This window comes from Grus americana, chromosome 13 (assembly GCF_028858705.1).
Source record: "Grus americana isolate bGruAme1 chromosome 13, bGruAme1.mat, whole genome shotgun sequence".
Classification (NCBI taxonomy): domain Eukaryota; kingdom Metazoa; phylum Chordata; class Aves; order Gruiformes; family Gruidae; genus Grus; species Grus americana.
Genome location: NC_072864.1, coordinates 1,594,050 through 1,611,621, shown reverse-complemented (window position 1 = coordinate 1,611,621; position 17,572 = coordinate 1,594,050). Strand labels below are relative to the sequence as shown.

At 43.8% G+C, this 17,572-nt stretch overlaps 1 protein-coding gene across 5 annotated transcripts in view; it reads right to left on the bottom strand.

The window, feature by feature from the left end:
* Positions 1-17,572, bottom strand: part of ANKRD11 (ankyrin repeat domain containing 11) — a 155,183-nt gene that overhangs the window by 123,087 nt on the left and 14,524 nt on the right. For all 5 annotated transcript variants that reach the window (XM_054840870.1, XM_054840869.1, XM_054840873.1 and 2 more), the window contains exon 2: positions 5,773-5,852. The gene's annotated coding sequence lies outside the window, so the exon portion shown is untranslated. The remainder of the gene's footprint in view (positions 1-5,772; positions 5,853-17,572) is intronic.

Here is a 17,572-nt window from a genome sequence, read left to right as displayed (position 1 = left end):
TCATCTCGCATCCAGAGTGTCATCTCCTCAGGGCGGAGACCGTAACTTCATCCCCTTTCAAGAATACACTTTGGTGCTACACAAAACACTCGGAAACAAATAAAACCATCACTCCAAACACAGCACCTCACCTCTGCAACGAGCGTTTCTGCGTGCAGAAGCCTCCTGCAACATGACGCACCAGAACCTGCCTGAAAGCACTTTTACTTTCAGAAGAGGTCGCACCCAGGAATGCCGTTGCGCAATGATGGAAGCGGTAACCGGTTGCTTAGGCACCAAATAACCTACAGATTCCCTTCCCGAAATCGTGCCTCCATGCGTCACCCGGGCTGGATGTCTCATAGGAGTCTTCCCCCATGAAACAACAGGCTCTGCCAGTTACTGGGAACGATGGTCCTGTGCACCGTCTACGTTACAAACTTAATGAGCTTGTTCCTAAACGCAACTGTGATTTTTAAGCTGATACTAATCTACAAAATCCTAATTCAAAAGTATACTTTTTTAAAAAATTTGGATTTTTGTGGTCATAATGTAGCCCCATTGGAAAATAAAATCATTCAACCACAAGCAGAGTTCAGGAGGGAACCCAACCAATTATTTTTCTTTTTTTTAGGTAATCATTGCCATGGCTTTGTCTAGTTCTAAACAGGACAGAAGAGGAAGGAGGACAAGTGTTGTATTCGGTTGTGGATTGCTCTTCCCAAGAAGTTCCTCCTGTGTCACAGTGAGCACACAGATGTGAATTACACTCAAGGAAACAAGACATTTTCCAAAGTTTCTGCTTAGCTCCAGCCTGCTCACTGAAGGTGCTGTGCTGTGCACACGGGCCGGGTTAACTTATTAACGGTGGAAAGGTTAGCGAAAGCCAATTAATCTAAGTGCTCCACTCCCTAACAGCTGACATGCAAGAGAGAAAGGAGCTTCCCTACCTACACTTCTCCTAAAAGGTACCTTCAAATTGAGGGCATGTAGGTGGCATCTGCCAAAAGTGGCATGTGAATAACATTGGCAATTTAACAGATTCTGATGAAATACAGAGAACTGTAAAAGCAGCAATTCAAACACTCAAATCAAATGCTTATGGCAGGGTTACATCTGAAAGCCCAGCTTCTTCATTGAGGCAAGGGGAAGGATTTGAAAGCTCTTTTCTGTAGGTGTCAGTGGTGTTTTGTGTCCAAAAACTCACGCCCCTTTGACCAACGAAGAGATCCAGGTTCATAATAAAGCCACATCCATTTAACCTCCGCTTACGGTGAAGATATGGCTTTAAAAGTTGAATTTAATCATACACAAAATGGACAAACAGAAAAGCTTACCGCTCCTAACAGCCATGGAAACCCACGTCACGTTCACGCAGGTAGGATAGCGTAGGAGCACCGTGTCAGGGACGAGCACTGGGTAGGGAACACTCTCCACCAACCCATCTCCCATCCATCCCAGCGGAGCCACGCACCAGCACAAACCCAAAGTGCCTCGTTTGAAACCCTCTGTGCAAGCCTACACCTGAAGAGCCACCCAGCTGCTTTAAGGCACTTCCAAAATCTGAATTTTTCTGAGAAAAAGTGCTCCACCATCTCAGGGGTGGGGTGAGGACCACAGCAGATGTCAGGCAAACTCACAAGACACACAGGAGACTGTTCATTTCACTTGCACGTGGCTTCCCCTCTCCAGGCCCTGCTTCAAAACACATCAGCTTCTTGCCCCAAAAGCCAGCGCTTCCGTACCATGCCCCAAAACCGCAGGGAAAGCCTCACCACTCAGCTCGGCTGTGACCAATGTGCTAAAGAAAACATGGAAGATAACACAACAGAAGTGCACTGTCCAACCCCGCTAGTTTGGAAGGGATAAGAACTGAAATGCAGAAAAAAGCCTGGAAGCTCAGAAGAACACTTCCTTGTGGAATACTAGGCTCTATTTCCCCCAAAGCAGTAAAAATTGGAAACTGTATATGAACACATTTAAGAACATTAATAGAAAAATAACAAGCAGTTAAGTAAAGTCACGTTCCACCTAAACAACGCAGCATCTGACTTTCAGAGGACAATTGAATCCTGGAAGCATGTATTGTAATTGCTTTTCCACTACGGGCCTCAGCTTTACAATTGTATCCTTCTCGGGAGGTCAGAACAAGGCACGGCTGCAGCTCTGAAAAGCAATTCTGTTCAGCAGCGCTACCTTATTCATTCTTTTAATCTTACACCTACATATTCATTATGAACTCCATAAAATACCGGTGCCAAAACCGCCATCAAAAGCCGCTGCAATCTCTCTGCTGCTCGGAGAAAGCCTTGACCCCTCTGCTTCCCTAATGAAGATGTCGGGAAAGCGCGATCGCACCAGCTGTCGGCTCCGGCGCTGCAAACCCATCAAGTCACCAAACCCCAGAACGAGCCCAGTGCGATGCAGCCGTTTCTTCTGTTAACATGTAAAAAGAAGCTACTATGATGAACCTGGCTTGTTTTGAGCAAACCATTAAAACAGTTGAGCGAGAAAATACCTGTCGTACTTATTGCAGCGCAAGCGCTGCCACGTTGCAGCCGTTCCGGCTATATGAAGCCGGCATCTCACGTAGTCGACTGAAATCCCTTTTTTGCCACCCATTTAGATAGGGCCTCTGCTGTTATTACTATAGAAAGCCTGGAGAAAAAAACTCAAAACAACAAAACACAAAAACCAAGTCTGTTTTAGAGAAGTGAGGGTAGTGATGTTTGTAGCAACTCCTGCATTTCGCAATAAAGGAGCAATCTACTGAAATTGAGAAATCTCAGACTTTCATAACACTTCCTGGAGTGGAACAGGCCCTCTGCTCCATCCCCACAGCGTACCACAGTGTTTCTGGTCCTCCAGCTGCACCAACACAACTACTTCTGGGTCAGCAGATCCTGCCACAAACAATCCACATAAACCTCTAAATATTTACATTTTATTTAAACACAGCCTACCCTGGTGATCACGCTAACAGCACACCATCACAAACAGTGGTACTGGCACACGTGATGGGAACAAGCCACCTCCCAGGGACACAAATGCCCCACATCGGGTTTGCGAGCAGAGGGAACAGCACGGCGGACGCCCTCGAGTCCCCTTCCAGCACCGAAGCTTTGCTTCCATTAGCCAAGCTATGAAATGTGGAGCCGCACCGTCAGAATAGAGCCAACGCAGCAGCATCTTACCACAAAGGTAAGCCTGGTCCTGAGGATCGGGTTCCTCAGTCTCTTTGCACAGGGAATCGAGGCAGCATCCTTACAGCAAGTCACACGCTGGTACGCACAAGTTGTTGGCGGGGGGGAAGCCCAAAACAACTGGTTTTGTGCCCACTAGTTAGTGCCCCGGTGCATTTTCACGCACAGGTTTACAGCAAAGGCAACCTCATTCTCTTCTTTGCACTCAAGCTTGGGCCAGACCTTAATTCTGTTCAATCCTCGGGCATAAACTGTGCAGAATCAGCGCACTGGCGGATAACTGCGGGCTACCTGCCGTAGCCTCCCCCCAGCACAATGAATTCACCTCTGCAGAGAGTTTCAGAACATGTCGGATTTGGGCAATTTCTTTCAGCCAACACTGGAGGATTCTGATCTTCTCCCCTTGTCCCAACATCCCCGTACTGCAATGGCCCAGGAATGGACCTCTTAGACCCATTTTAAGTAATGCAATAGTCTGTCTGTGCAGAGCAGCGGATAAAAACTAACTTGACTGGAAAAGGTCACTTAGCTATCACCTCCCAGGGCTCACAAAACCAAATCACTCATTTCTTTTTTGTTGTTGTTTCAGAAGTCAGAGAAACATCTAACTTCATAGTTATTATTTCTTTCTACACGTTCGCAGTGTGAATGTTTTGTCACATCATACATCCTCAGCCTTCATCCGTCAAGTTTTTCCATCCACGGTTTCAGCTCGACCCATTATCAACATAGCACAGCTTTATATAAACAACATACAAAACATCCAGAGAGAAAAGGGCTAAAGATGGAGAAAAGCATATGTGGTGAACTTTTCTAAAGGGCAGCTACCACTGCAATGTAGTGTGTAATTTAAGATCTCGGTAATAATCCCAAGAGATGTCAGTGGCCAAAAGGCCCCGGAGAGGTGCAGTCTGCCGTCACGCTCTACAATCTGTCCAGAAGCCAGTTGTTTTGCCCAGTGGGCAAGTATACTATGCAAATACGTTTGAACACTTAGTAAGTTTTCACTTAAATGAAAGGCACTGCAATTAATACTATCCTGTTTTTAAAAGTACGGTTTGCATTCAAATAAAAAAAACCAAGCCAACATTTACTTCAAAATTCAGAATGAGAAATCTTCATACCAAACTATGAAATATAATAGGCAGTAAACAACCTGGTTTACAATTGATGTTAGGATTCAGCTCAGTTTTTCAGGGAGCTGCAGAGTACCCATTAAGGAAAGAGCTACTGCGTACTACAACAAAAGGTCTCACACTTGATACACTTTAATTACTGAGCTGCAGCAGGGAAGGGTTACCAATGCCTAGTCTGTTTTGTTTCACTGTGAAAGGCTTCTACTGCTATTAATATTCACCAAGGGAAAGTGAAATCATGTCTTGTCTCCATCTGAATACCTTGAAATTATTATGGACAAACTAAATCGGAATTATTACGGACAAGCTGAATACAATTTTTCCCCTCCAAACCCAGGACAAAAGAAACCTACCAGCTTGCAAAGACACCTGAGAGAGCAGGCCTGGATTTCTACATAGAGTAACTCTCCTTCAGTAACGGCCTTTACCATAACGACAATTTCAAGGCAAACAATCCCACTGCAGCACAAACCAAGAGGTCAGCCGAGTACTCGAAGCCCCACGGCAGCAGCAACACACCGTAGGTTATCCATCGAGAGCCTTCTCCGGGGTGTTTCTGGGCAGGCTGAGGACGACCTTCAACTGTGCGCCACTGAGCTGCCCCTCCATGACACACACGGCAAAGCTGAGCTCACCGAGAGCAGCCAACACCACCTCTGTTCAACTTGCAACACACCAAACTGCCCACGCTGCAGAACCAAACGGCGAGAACAAACTCCTCCTCAGGCTACATCCATATCATTTTGCTTTCCAGAGGACAGCACCCACCTCTCTCATCCTCTCTCAAAATGCTTAGGCAAAAATCTCTTCTTTTCCCCCCTGAATTCCGCTCTACAACAGCAGATGTAGAAATAATAGGCTAATGCTACCAAAAAAGTTGAATCCTAACACTGAATCAAACTGTAGTCTCAGCATATTGGGAGGTTTCTCTGCCCAAAATGAAACATAGGTGCCATCTGTTTCAATTATAACTAATCATGAGGAGACAAGGAAACATAACATTGTGAAACTGGCACTTTTTAATACTTTTTTTTTTTTAAAAAAAAAGACATTTTGAAAGTGAAGAGAAAGAAAGAGAACTGCGATACACTAGCAGTAGGAGGATATTTAATACTCGGCAGTCGTCAGCCAGGCAGTCTGCTGGGCAAACCGGTGCTGGAACTGCCCCCGCAGGAAAGTTAACTTTTGTTTTCACCTCAGTCAGGGAAAAATTTGCTACGTTTGAATGATGTGGAAGTGAAAGGGCATCTTAGAACTAGAGACATTTCCTAAGGTATTCTTGCTTAATACCTTGAAATTATTTCATGGAAGTTCGCAGTTTTTACCTTCTAATTTCAGAAAATAAAGGAAAACTGTAAAAAGCCAAAAACAAACAACAAAAACATTGACATGGACACAAGTACTTGTTAGGTAATAAAACAGAAAATTTGGACCAAAGCAAGGTAAATATTTACCGATTCCATAGTTGAAAGCTGTTGTTAGCAGGACGTATATTAAAATCCAACAGAGGTGTGTCCCAAAATCGCTGTGTAATCTGAAAAACACAGGAATTGCTTCATTAGAAAATTAAAACACAATTTAGTTTTATCCACAACAAGCATGCTATATTTGAGTACGTGAAGGCTACTAAACACAAACCCTTGCCTAATCCAGAAATAAACTTTCTGATAACGAGTCTGCACAAACACAAGAATAAAAGAAATTGAGGAAAGCTTAGCAGAGCATCAACCAAGTTCCATAACTTTCTGAAAACAGATTATACTAAAAAATTGACTTGTCTCAAGGTTTCTATAACCATCTGTGTGGTTTTACAGTCATTTTATTTACAAAAAATACATGTCACCCCCCCCAAGTGTGAGCAACTCATGGAGCGATAAGACTATGCAGGGGAAGAGCGAACTGCCCACGGTGTGCTACCAGGCACCCTGTGCCGTGTTTCACTTTCTCGAACAACGGAATTACCCGTAACACAAACGCTTTTTTTTTTTAAGCACACCTTTGGATCCTTGTTCTAAATAGCAGTTAATCTATTAGAAACCTCTAATTTTTTCTTTATTTTTTTAAACAGCTCTTGTTGCATCTTTCGAGGATATTTTTCCAGCTACAAATTCCCAAAGTGAAATTTCCAACGCCCGGTAGGAACCAGCAGGAACTCAACACCCAAGGCACAGGGGAATTACATTCCTTAACTGGGCAACTGGACCGGTACAGAAAAGTGTTGGCGGACGATCCCGAGTCCCAAAGCCGGTACCTGAACTCTTCACCGCTTCTCACAACAGAGGAACACTCGGCTGCGCAGTGTTGGCAGTCTCGGGGGACTGTCACATCAGCACGGGCAGAAACCAGACTTGCCCGGCAAGCGCCAGGGCTGCAGCTAAACCCGACCTATCTCCTGAGTCCCCCAGCTCTGCCCGCATGCCCAACGAGCATGTTTGCTCAGAAATAAACTTCTCTCCCAGCCAAACTAGTCTGTTCCAGATGGGACCTCCACAAAAGTCACTTATCGTTTTGCAGGTGATCCGACCTGCTCCCTGGCCGCAGAGGGGACAAGTTTTGGACAGCACGGTGTGGTAGGAGCCCGTACAAGTCGTATGAGCAAGGGCAAGCCTGAACTACAAATAAGCATGTTTGAGGGTTTGTAGTGTGGAAGACCAGAGAGCTTGAGCAGAGCCACATAAAACACTGACTTATCCCAAATTTTTTTTGTCCATGATGAACCAAAACCCCTCCTGATATCTCCTCAGCATTAGCAGGTTCTTACTTCTACCTGCACAGCACCTGTAAATATGGAAAGAGTCAACCTGGGCTCTAAGCAAAACCACAGAATTTCTTCAAAACACGCATTAGATGTGTAACAGCAATACCTGAGCTTCTGCTACATTTCCACAGAGAAGCGGCTCGATAAAGGAACTATTTAAAAGGAATAAGCTGATGACGTCCTGCAGGCTACAACTGCTAACGCTCAGCTCTGCCAGGCAGGCAGCACTACCCTGGAGCACGGACACCGGGCCTCCCCAGCCCGACTGCCGTCTGCACAAAGAGGTTAAATAAAGGGTTAACTGCCAGCTCCACATACCGCTCTTCTGCCAAATTCCACGCACAAAATCCCATGTCCCATCAGATCTCTAGGCTCTGCAAACTGCACCGAGGGACACAATGACCAGCCCTTGTTCCAGCTGACAATGGAAAATTTGGATTTCTTCCAAATTACCTTTTCTTCTAAAAGGAGAAGTTCTAAAAACCAATTTTACACTCAAAAACTCACATAGATAAAGTTACAAGTGGGGAACTACAAAGTACAAAATTCTTTTCAACAAAACTAACATTTTTACTCACTCAATTTACAGTTGCCCCTTACGAAGTGCTAAAGATTCCCCAAATCACAGACCACCTTAACTCCTGGGACCTTCACATACTAGTCCTCCTCCTCCTCATTACACTCTGCTCCTTGTGTTCTTTTTCCAAGACCTCTCGCACTGATGCCTTTACCACGGAGTTCCTTTGGAGCAGCCAACCACAACTGTTTAAACCTTGTTTTAATCTATTATTACTCTCCCAAATTCCGCCTCCACAACTTCAAGGCGCAGCTCCGCCGTACCATGCTCCAGAGTGCAATGCTGCTTTAAACAGCAACAGATTTAATTTCCTATAATCTTTTCACAAGTTAGCAGTCAACAGGACTTGCCTATGCAGAGCTTGTGACGTGCAGTTCAATTTTATACCTTATTGCTACCTTTCTCTGATGCGGCTGGGTTTGGACACTTGCCTTCCAACAGGATGGTCTTTAAAGAACCATCCAGGAGAGATCCTGAGGGTAACCGGGACAGATATACGGCGGCAGAGACGGGCAACCCTGGGAGATTCCTTTGTTTTGAGGAATTTTCACTCCCTGATGAAAAAGTGGAGATGTCCAGATGAGCAACACAACTGCATCCAGGGTAGAGCTGCTACCCACTACACTATGGAAAGTCTTAGGATCCACAGGGAAAAGGAGCAGGTCAAAATAAAGCCAAAAACCCAAAGCAACACGTAAGGGTGCACGGCCCTGACTCAAAGAAAGAAAATCCTGCAGCAGGGAAACTTTTCCAGATGAACAAGAGGGAAACTAATGAAAATTTTCTAACATTTTTCTTTCAAAAGAGCAAAGGAGATGGAGACGTATGGCTACCTTGTGGGTTTTTCCAAGGCAAGCGAGTCCTGGAGCACTGCAGGATCCCCTGATGGGAACTGCCGTCCTACGGAGTACGATGACAATACTTGCACAGCATCTTTTCCAGCACAACTCCCTTACTCGTTTTATACTCTTCTCCTCCATAATAAAAGCCACAACTCTAATTAGAGCTATCCACTTAAACAGTGATAAAAGATAAAATGAGGGGGGAAAAAAGCTGAACTGCCAACTACATTATCTGGAAAGCTGGTAGTGCTACTTGCCGACAGTAGTGACTATCACCAATTCTGAACAAAATAATCATAAAAGTCTACAGAAATCCTGTCCCATGACACACTGATACACAATTTCAAAGAACTATTTCCATCTGCTTCCTGGCCTACATATAGCAATTTCATTCATTACTTGGCTCACATATAAAACGTACATTAAGTATTGTAACGCTGAAATAGTGACCACGTATGAGCCAAGGAACTTCCACAACGAACAGCATACCATTTGTTTAATGAAATGGTTATCAAATTACTTATGAAGTACAGCAAATACTTCAGCAGAAGATGCCCAATGCACAGACCATGGGCAAAACCTGACTGGTAACATGTATTTGGGTCACTCGCACAATGTTCCTGTTGTGCAGCATCCAACATTTCCATTTATAAACCTAACTTTACTTCCAAAAGCCTGAATTATAATTCTTTTAGAAACATTTATCCATCCAATTTTCTTAGCTTTTGTCTGATGAAAATGTATCACTTCGCAAACTAACATTACTATGAACTATTATTATAACGATACTGCGATTCCATGAACTTACAAGGCTGACCGATGCGTGCCAAGCTAGCTGCAGCTACACAGAAACCATTTTGCAATGCAAAATGGCAGACATTCATTTTTCCTTTGCGTTGAAATGGTAGTATAAATATCAAAGAATTAAGTGTTCAAGGTGACCAGATTGTGGTTTAAAACGGGCTCAGTCTTCCAACACCGGTGATGCTTTATTTTATATTAACGTGAAGTAATTTGGAAACTCTAGGTAAGCAGACAGTTCCATTAAAAAAATGTTTCAGTCTCTAAGTTCTCCCACCAACTTCTGTTCTTTAACACGTAGTCCTCAGCAGTTCCCCACTGATTAGTTATTGATTCCTCTTGCTGCGCTCCCACACAGATCAGTAAACTTCAGATTTAGAGCACACGGTGCAACTTTTGCTAGCGTTCATTGACAAAATTGGGAATTAAGTAATTCAAACTTCTTTAATAAAACAGTATCTTGTAACTTTACAGAAATCGGTATTTGAAGATACAAAATGTTTTACCATCACAGGATGTGATCTGGAAAAAAACCCCAAGCAACAGTATACTTGCATTGAGATTAGCTATAGACTACGTACATCAACATCACTCGGGTCGAGGTCTGGCAGGGAACACTAACCGGTTCCGGCAACGAGGTGCCCTCATAGACTGATGTCAGCCATAAAAGAATAAAACCTGATCAGTTCTGGACAGATGCAGTCACTTAGAAGGCCCTCTATGAAAAATGTGTTCAAGATTCAACAATTTTATACATCTAGGTATTTCTAAATTTGATCAACCGAATGCTAAAAGGGTTCTATTTAAATCTCCATTTTACAGGGAGCAGAAAGAAGCCGTCTGCTGAAGTCTCGTTTCAAATAATCAAGAGGCCAACCTGCCGACAAGCAAGTACATTTTTTCCTATTAGTGCTTCTTTAAAGCAAAAAGTGAAAAGTTGTATTCTGATTTAAAGACAGACTTGCATCAATTCAGCTTTTAGGGTGATCCAGAACTAAGAAGCGTGGCAGGATACCAGGATGAAATTTAGGTTCTGGTTTAGACCAACTTCTGAATGGAAAAAAAAAATCTCTAGGGAGTAGGATCGCCTTTTTCCACAGCGCTCATCTGCTTCCCTCCAAATAATTTACGGAAGAGACAGAATTTCAATGAGGCAACTCTCTGAGGGCTTCAGTAAAAATACACGCTGGGGAACACGGAGGACACCAACGAGCTCGTGCTTTCAGATAAGCTCCATTACCTCAGACGCAGAACTCAAGGAGGTACAAGTACAACAAATCTGAAGGGAGGGGAAATCTAGAAACATTTTCCAACTCGCTCCATAGGCATGCTAAGAACAACTCGGCTTTATGCGGCACCCCGTATACAAACACTCATCTTTCACCCTGCTGAAATGACGATAAAGACTTATTCTCAGAAACTGTAAAATCGCATAACAATTCAAGAATGTGCGAAAATGGACAGGGCCGGGGGAGAATCCATAAGCAAACAGCACCACAAACCCCATGTACTTATTATCCACCACGCGCCTTCCAGGAACATTCGTAGGTACCTTCTGCAAGAACAGGGATTCTATCCCTGCCAGGTTACAGCACCCAAAGCCAGTTAAGAATCCAAACGACAAATGCTGAAGTACGGGGAAGAAATCAAAGTGCCACATATACAGAAACAGCACAGACATTACTGCCTCCGCTCCTTTCTATAGGTTTTGCTCACACCCCCTTGAGAGCCCTGCCCACCGCAGCAGGGAAAGCTTTCCTCTGGCTCCTCGAGGGGACCTACGGCTAACAAAGATGATCGATCTGTGGCAATTCCACTCAAGAGCCTGGAAAAGCACACCCAGACTGCTCTACGCAGCTTGGGACTATATAGACAGAGGAGGAAAAAGAAGAGGTGTTGCACTGGAGATCTGAAAGAGGGGAGAAGTTGTTTCCAAGAAATAAGTAGAAATTAGAGATAAATAACTGAAAGTCCCTGCATCCTATCAGTACCTTACAGACCGACCATCTCCAAATAGACACAACGCCGAGCAAACTGTTATGTTCGGCAAGACCACAGTCACACTTGCTCACGCGTGCAGCTGCCCTATGCTTTAAGAAGAAATTTGCACTAGTGGTGTGAGCTACAGAAATTGCTTTTCACTAGAATTTACAAGGAAGCAAATATTCCCGCAGCAATCATGACAGCCAACCATGCTCACACAGTACCAATTACCAAAGTGAAAAACCAAAGTGTAGAGAGAACTCCACTAGTGCTTAAAAAGGAGAAAAAAAAAAATCAAAAAAACCCAACACACACCTTTCAGTATGTCTGTGACAAAATTGTAGCATCAAGTAAAATTTAATTTGATTTTCAGCAACTAAGTAGGTAATATATTCTTGGTCTCAAAGTTCCTTTATTTTGCCCTGCAGATAATATGCATGCTGAGATCTACATTTTTAAAGCTCTTGTCATCTTTGCCACTTGATAAAAATACAAAATAACCTGATACTGTCCTCAAAAACACAGATCAAGATACTTATGTGTAGGCTGAAGAGCCTAAGGCTCAGTTTGTCCCACCAAAACAAGCATGAAGGAAGGGAAAGGCGGTTCCTGTGGAACCAAATTGTCCTTTAAATGTTTTAATAACTGAAAGTCTGACATGGACAACACAGTCCACAAGAAACTGGGGATAGACAATAGTCTAAACTCAGGAATGACTACGCTGCTTAGAGACCTCCAGTGAGTGACAAGAATCCAGGATCTGTGATGCAGATAACAAGTTTCAATGCGTTCCAGGTACTCCTCAAGATTTGTGCTTTTTTCAGTTCATTAAACGACCCGGGTTACAGTATTTACACACTGATATAACGAACGGACTCAGCTTCCATCACAACATTCTTGGCTGACCCTGAGGAATTACTGCACACCACTGTTGTCTACTTTATAAATACATCAGGCTTGCAAGGAAAATGGGAAACGATGCTTGTGTACGGTATGTTGCTGTGTCTCCTTTTATAGAAATGAGACTTGAGAAGTTCAAATAAAAATTCTGTAGTTCATTGCAGTAGGCCAAAAGATAGTATAAAAGCATTTAACTACTTTTATGTTTGAATTGCATTAAACTAAAAAAATGAATTATCGGCAGAAGCCTAACGTTTCACTGAGTTTAACCCTTGCAAACACACAACAGGCAACTGAGCAACAAATTCTGAAATTACCGGACATGCCAACTTTATTATTGGTTATCTGGTTTCTTCATATTAGACATTTAAAGCTCTCCACTCTCAAGAATATTCCAAAATTGCTAACCTCTAAAATTACCTATCATTTCTCCTGGAAAGATCCATCAAAGCAGCCTGAAAGGTACTTGGCAGGGTAAAAAACTGGGGCTGTCAGCAGAGTCCCAGCTCCCAGCACAACCCGAAAGCTTAAACCCCTGAAGTAACTCGGTTTTTCTTGGCGTCATGTGGCAGAAGAGCAAAGCAAGTCCAAACAGTTTCCACTGAACCAGATTTTTCAATGCTGTGCACACAATGAAGAGTTCTGGAAACACACAAGCGCGTTCCCTCATCTCTCCTCCTTCACCCTTACCACCCTTCTGTGGCTTCTCTGATGAGTGGAAAGTATTAAGTCAAAATACAACTTCTGCAATTTCCTTAACCAACCTTGGACTGAAGCTCAAGGCTACAGCTCGCCCTTCGGTACTGGCAAGCAGAGACAAGACTCGGTCTGCCAGTCCAGAGGACACGTTGTTTGCCATGCTATGATTTAGTCTGCATAAGTTAAAAAACAACTCACCTAGTTTAAAAAAAAGTTAAATCCCATTATGCACTTTTATCAGCAAATGGATAAAGAAGTCTTAACTGTACTAGCACCACTTGCCTTGTAACAGCATTAACTTACATCAAGCGGCCATCTCTGGAAACCAGGAAATGGTTAGGCACCCAAAACCAGTTATCCACTGTCACTTCGGCAGCCGAGGGAGCTGCAGGCATCCTTTTTTGTCAGCTCCAACGCTTCCAAACAATCCTCCAGATCCTTACCAGTTTTCTTTTTTAGAGCTCCAATATGAAATGTAATTACCCAAGACTGCTGGGTCTTTCTAGCCTGGTTGAATCTCTTCCAAAAAGATGCATAATCAGGCTTATTTCTTTATTAAATGATCCACACATGCAAAGCAAAGAGCCACTGTCTCGCTTCGGAAGAACACACCGTTATTACTGGTACATGAATATACACGTTAAATGCGTGAGAACGTGCTTCCGAGAAAACCATCAGCACAGAACAGCAGCATCATATCTACTTTCAAATAACCTGTACTGGTTAGCTATCCAGCCATAAAATTCAACACCAAAATTCACAGAACCCTCAAGCTGTTTATTTTAGTGTATAGTATAGCCATAAACAAAAACCAGCCAGAAGTTACTCAATTCCTGTCCACAGGTATCCATAAAAGAATCACAACAGATTCATCTGGCAAACAAACTGAGCTTAGATTTGTCATAGCTGTCCTAGAAACTTATCGCCTGCACTTCAAAACAAAAATAACCCCCAGAGACCTAGGGGGATTTCTACCACGAGACCTAAAAGATGCATGGTAAAGAATACGCTGATACGCCATCAAAAGGAACACTCAAAGGTGAACTTTGAAGACAGACAAAGTACTGCCCATCTTTGAGAGCACCACGCTGAACAGAATGAAGCCAAGCTAAAAAATCTTGAAGCTTCAGCTTGTCCTACTTAAGCTCCAAGACACTGGCCTTCATCAACCCGGTGAAGACAAGTAGTATGTTCTCTGGAATTAAACCAGTAATTTAAGGTTAGATCTCAGCTGCTGTCATATTTCAGATACCTTCTCCTTTTCATTCCTCCTAAATACAAGTCTGAAGTGGGACAAAGACATACTTCCCATCATTAGACTGAACACCTTCCCTGTAATACCGAGAGCCCTTTACTCATCCGTTCCACTCAAATTCCCTTTGTAAGTTCTTCTAAGGGAAGGAAGGAGGGTTAATGATGCTACGAGGCTAGGAAGAGCACCACTTTATTTAAAAATATGAGTATGCAATTTCTTACTCCGTTCTCAATTTTAACACGTTGAGAAAATACAGACCATTCTTAAGAAAGGAAAAAAAAAAAAAGAGCGACAGACACATTTGCCACCTTTACAGTCTCAGATATTTGCAACCATGCAATTCAGTGGCAAATTGGATACAGGTTACTATTAATAACTGAACTATTTCCTTTCCTCTCTGAAAGCTGATTTGTGAAAAGGATGCAGGCATCCCATTTTAAAACACACTAATTAGCCATGGAGGAGTCAAGGAAGTCACCGTTCAGCCTTCGAGAACATACACCTTGTCTCTCCCAAAGAGGAGAAAAAACCAGAGCAAACGTATCCAAGGGGTGCACAATCACCCACTCCGAGCAGCTGCACACAACCTCCTCAGCCACAAAAATTATGTGTAGTCACACAAATATTACAATGGGAGACTTTAACAACTCGGATACGGGGTTCTTTTCTTAAGAACATGCAAGTCTCACTCAAAGGCTCACCAGCAGATACACACAGCCACTACAGGGACTAGATGACACCGTTACCTGCCATAGCAGCAGACCTGGCTTCATGACCCAGGAGGTCCCCAGAAAGCAGCGTGAAAAAATGCAATTGTTAAAATGTGCTCAAGTCTTCAGTTTCCAGAGTTATGACAAGTGCCTTACAATCACCTCAAATTACATAGCAAGGAAAAACCATAAAGGAAGCGCCTCCTTGATTTACACATGGCATTTCTTCCTTATTGTCTAGGTCCCAGCAAGTTAAGGTCAGAATAAAAAGATTCTTTAAAAATACCACATAAAGTGAAAGCACCTACAGCTTCCACTGATTATTTTTTTCTCCCTTCTATTATAAGCCCTGAACAGGTTTAAGTAGCAGTTGCCATCATTAAAGAAGTTGCTCCCCTCCCATTTTTTTCCTCCTGAACAAGGAACACCCTGGCAGCAGCAGGTAAGGGCGATGAAGGGGAGGCTGCTGCAGTCCCACAGCAGGTCTGGAAAACACTACAAGGAGGGCACAGGCCACCTCAGCCACAAAGACTCACCGGAGAGCATTACTAAATAATAGAATAAGGAAGTCAACCGTCCGTCTGCGTACGCTCGTGGTACCCCAGCTCCTCAGGGGCTCGAGGGCTGCGGGTGAAGGCACCGGTTACAGCGGAGCGAAGTCGAGCAGGGAGATCTCCGTCCCCAGGAACCTCACCCCCCCCCAGCAGCGATGAACCGTCTCTGGCCGTGCCACAAAACCACACCCCGAGAAAAATCTACGAACACCTCGCAAAAGGGCATATCCCTTCCTTCAAACACATCGCCGGCCAAATAAACAGCACAGAGGGTGGCAAGGAAAACGCTCAGAGGACAAAAGGACAGAGAGTCAGGATTAAACCCAGTCCCTTGATCCCCGGCCAAATGGCCTACCCGTAAGCCCACGCAACCTCCAGAGCCAATTTAAAATCCTGAGTGTGCTATACTTTCGGTTATAAAATCATATTTAGACACACATTTGAAGTTTCTTTGCTCTGCTGGTGGCTAAAAACAATTCCTTTGTCATCAAATCTTACTTCAGCAAGCTGACGTGACGTTTTTAACTCCGGAAATAAGATAATTATGGTTCAAGGTAAACAACTACAACTGTGCATCATAAACAGTTTCTAATTTTAAGCCTGAGTCCCTCTAATGCCATCCATATTTTAAAGAAAGCTTCCTTACAAATGGTTTGGGTTGTCTAAGTAGCTTGTGGCTGAGCTGTACTGCCGATTAGCACCAACGGCAGGTCTGGGGAAAACACAGGCAGGTGAGGCAGATAAAAGCCTGGCAGATGCAGCAGGTGAGCTCCTATATCAAAATGAGTCGAGGTAAGGCAAACATGAAAGGAGAGAAAACATAACACTGAATTTTAAATAGCTTGAGAGGTAAAAAACTGTGTCTCATCTCTCTTCGGAACACACGGAAAACAGTAAGCGCCAAGAGCAAAGCTACACACGCTTACGCAATGGTTGCTGCAAGTCATTTTCTATCCTAGACCTCAAACGCCCCACTGCAGCTTCCCCAGTGGCACAAACAGCAAGAATTCAAGTTATAACTCGCTGCAAGAATATCAGCTACCAAGTTGTTCAACACAAGGCAGTAAACTCACCTACAGCTATCCACGCCGTGCCTAAACTAGCCCTCGTGCTACTGCTGCCATAAAATATTCCCCAAAGTTACCTAGAAACAAAGCCTTACGATAAACAGAAGCATCACTGCTGAGAGTTCGTAAGCCAGAAACGCCGAAGCACAACATCTGAATTTGTCTGGAACTACAATGAGGTATTGAGGGCAGCAAGCTGTCTGCCTCCAAGATGAATCATTACACGCAGAGGCAGCAATAACTCCAAGTACTGCTATAGGTGGTAGCCTGGTAGGCTTTCATTCTTCCTCATCCAAAGAAACAGAAGTACTAAATTACAACCAAATGGACTTAGCAAAATGAGAGAATGGAGTAGAGTAACCGAGATCCAAGACAGACAAAGCATTCTTAAACAGTTGTGCTCAGAAGAGACAGAAGTGGTCAAAACTATTCAGCCAGCCGGTTGTGAGAACGCTGCCGTTTCTGCAGAAGACTGAACAGCAAAGAGGGATCACGTGGCGAAGCCTGTGCAGCTTGGGAGAGCTGGCTCCTTCAAAACTTTTCATCATTAAACGTTTTCAAACAACCCCACCTCATTTCTGCTATTGTTGTCAGAGAGGGAATTCCAACCAGAACGATTATTTCCACCACATTTTTCTGTTGGAAGAAACATGGTAATACCGCCCAGCAGAAACACAATTTACGCACTAGTTCATCGAGTAACAAAAGTCTCCTTCCTAAAGAAAGGAGGATTAATGTGCCTTGAGCCCGTTGTGCAGCAGCACAGATGTATTTTTAGATATAAACACTTGAAGGCAGCAATATGGTGGGAGTCTCCCAGGTTGAAGTTAGCCACGGGAGGTTAATCTCTACGCCCTGGAGAGGCCAGGTCATTAACAGGCTGTTCGGAGCAGAAGGAAACAATTCACCCACTCCCTGCAGAAATCCCTCTTCCCACGGCTGCACACAAGGCAGCTCCTCCAAACCCTCCACTGCCCCACATCTCCTCCTGATTTGCACTGTCTTCTCGGTAACGGCACCGTGCCCAGGCTGTGTTAGAAAGCTCGCTTCCCTTCAGATCTCGAGCACAACTAACAGAGCTAAATTCAATGCTGTCTTCAAGGCACAA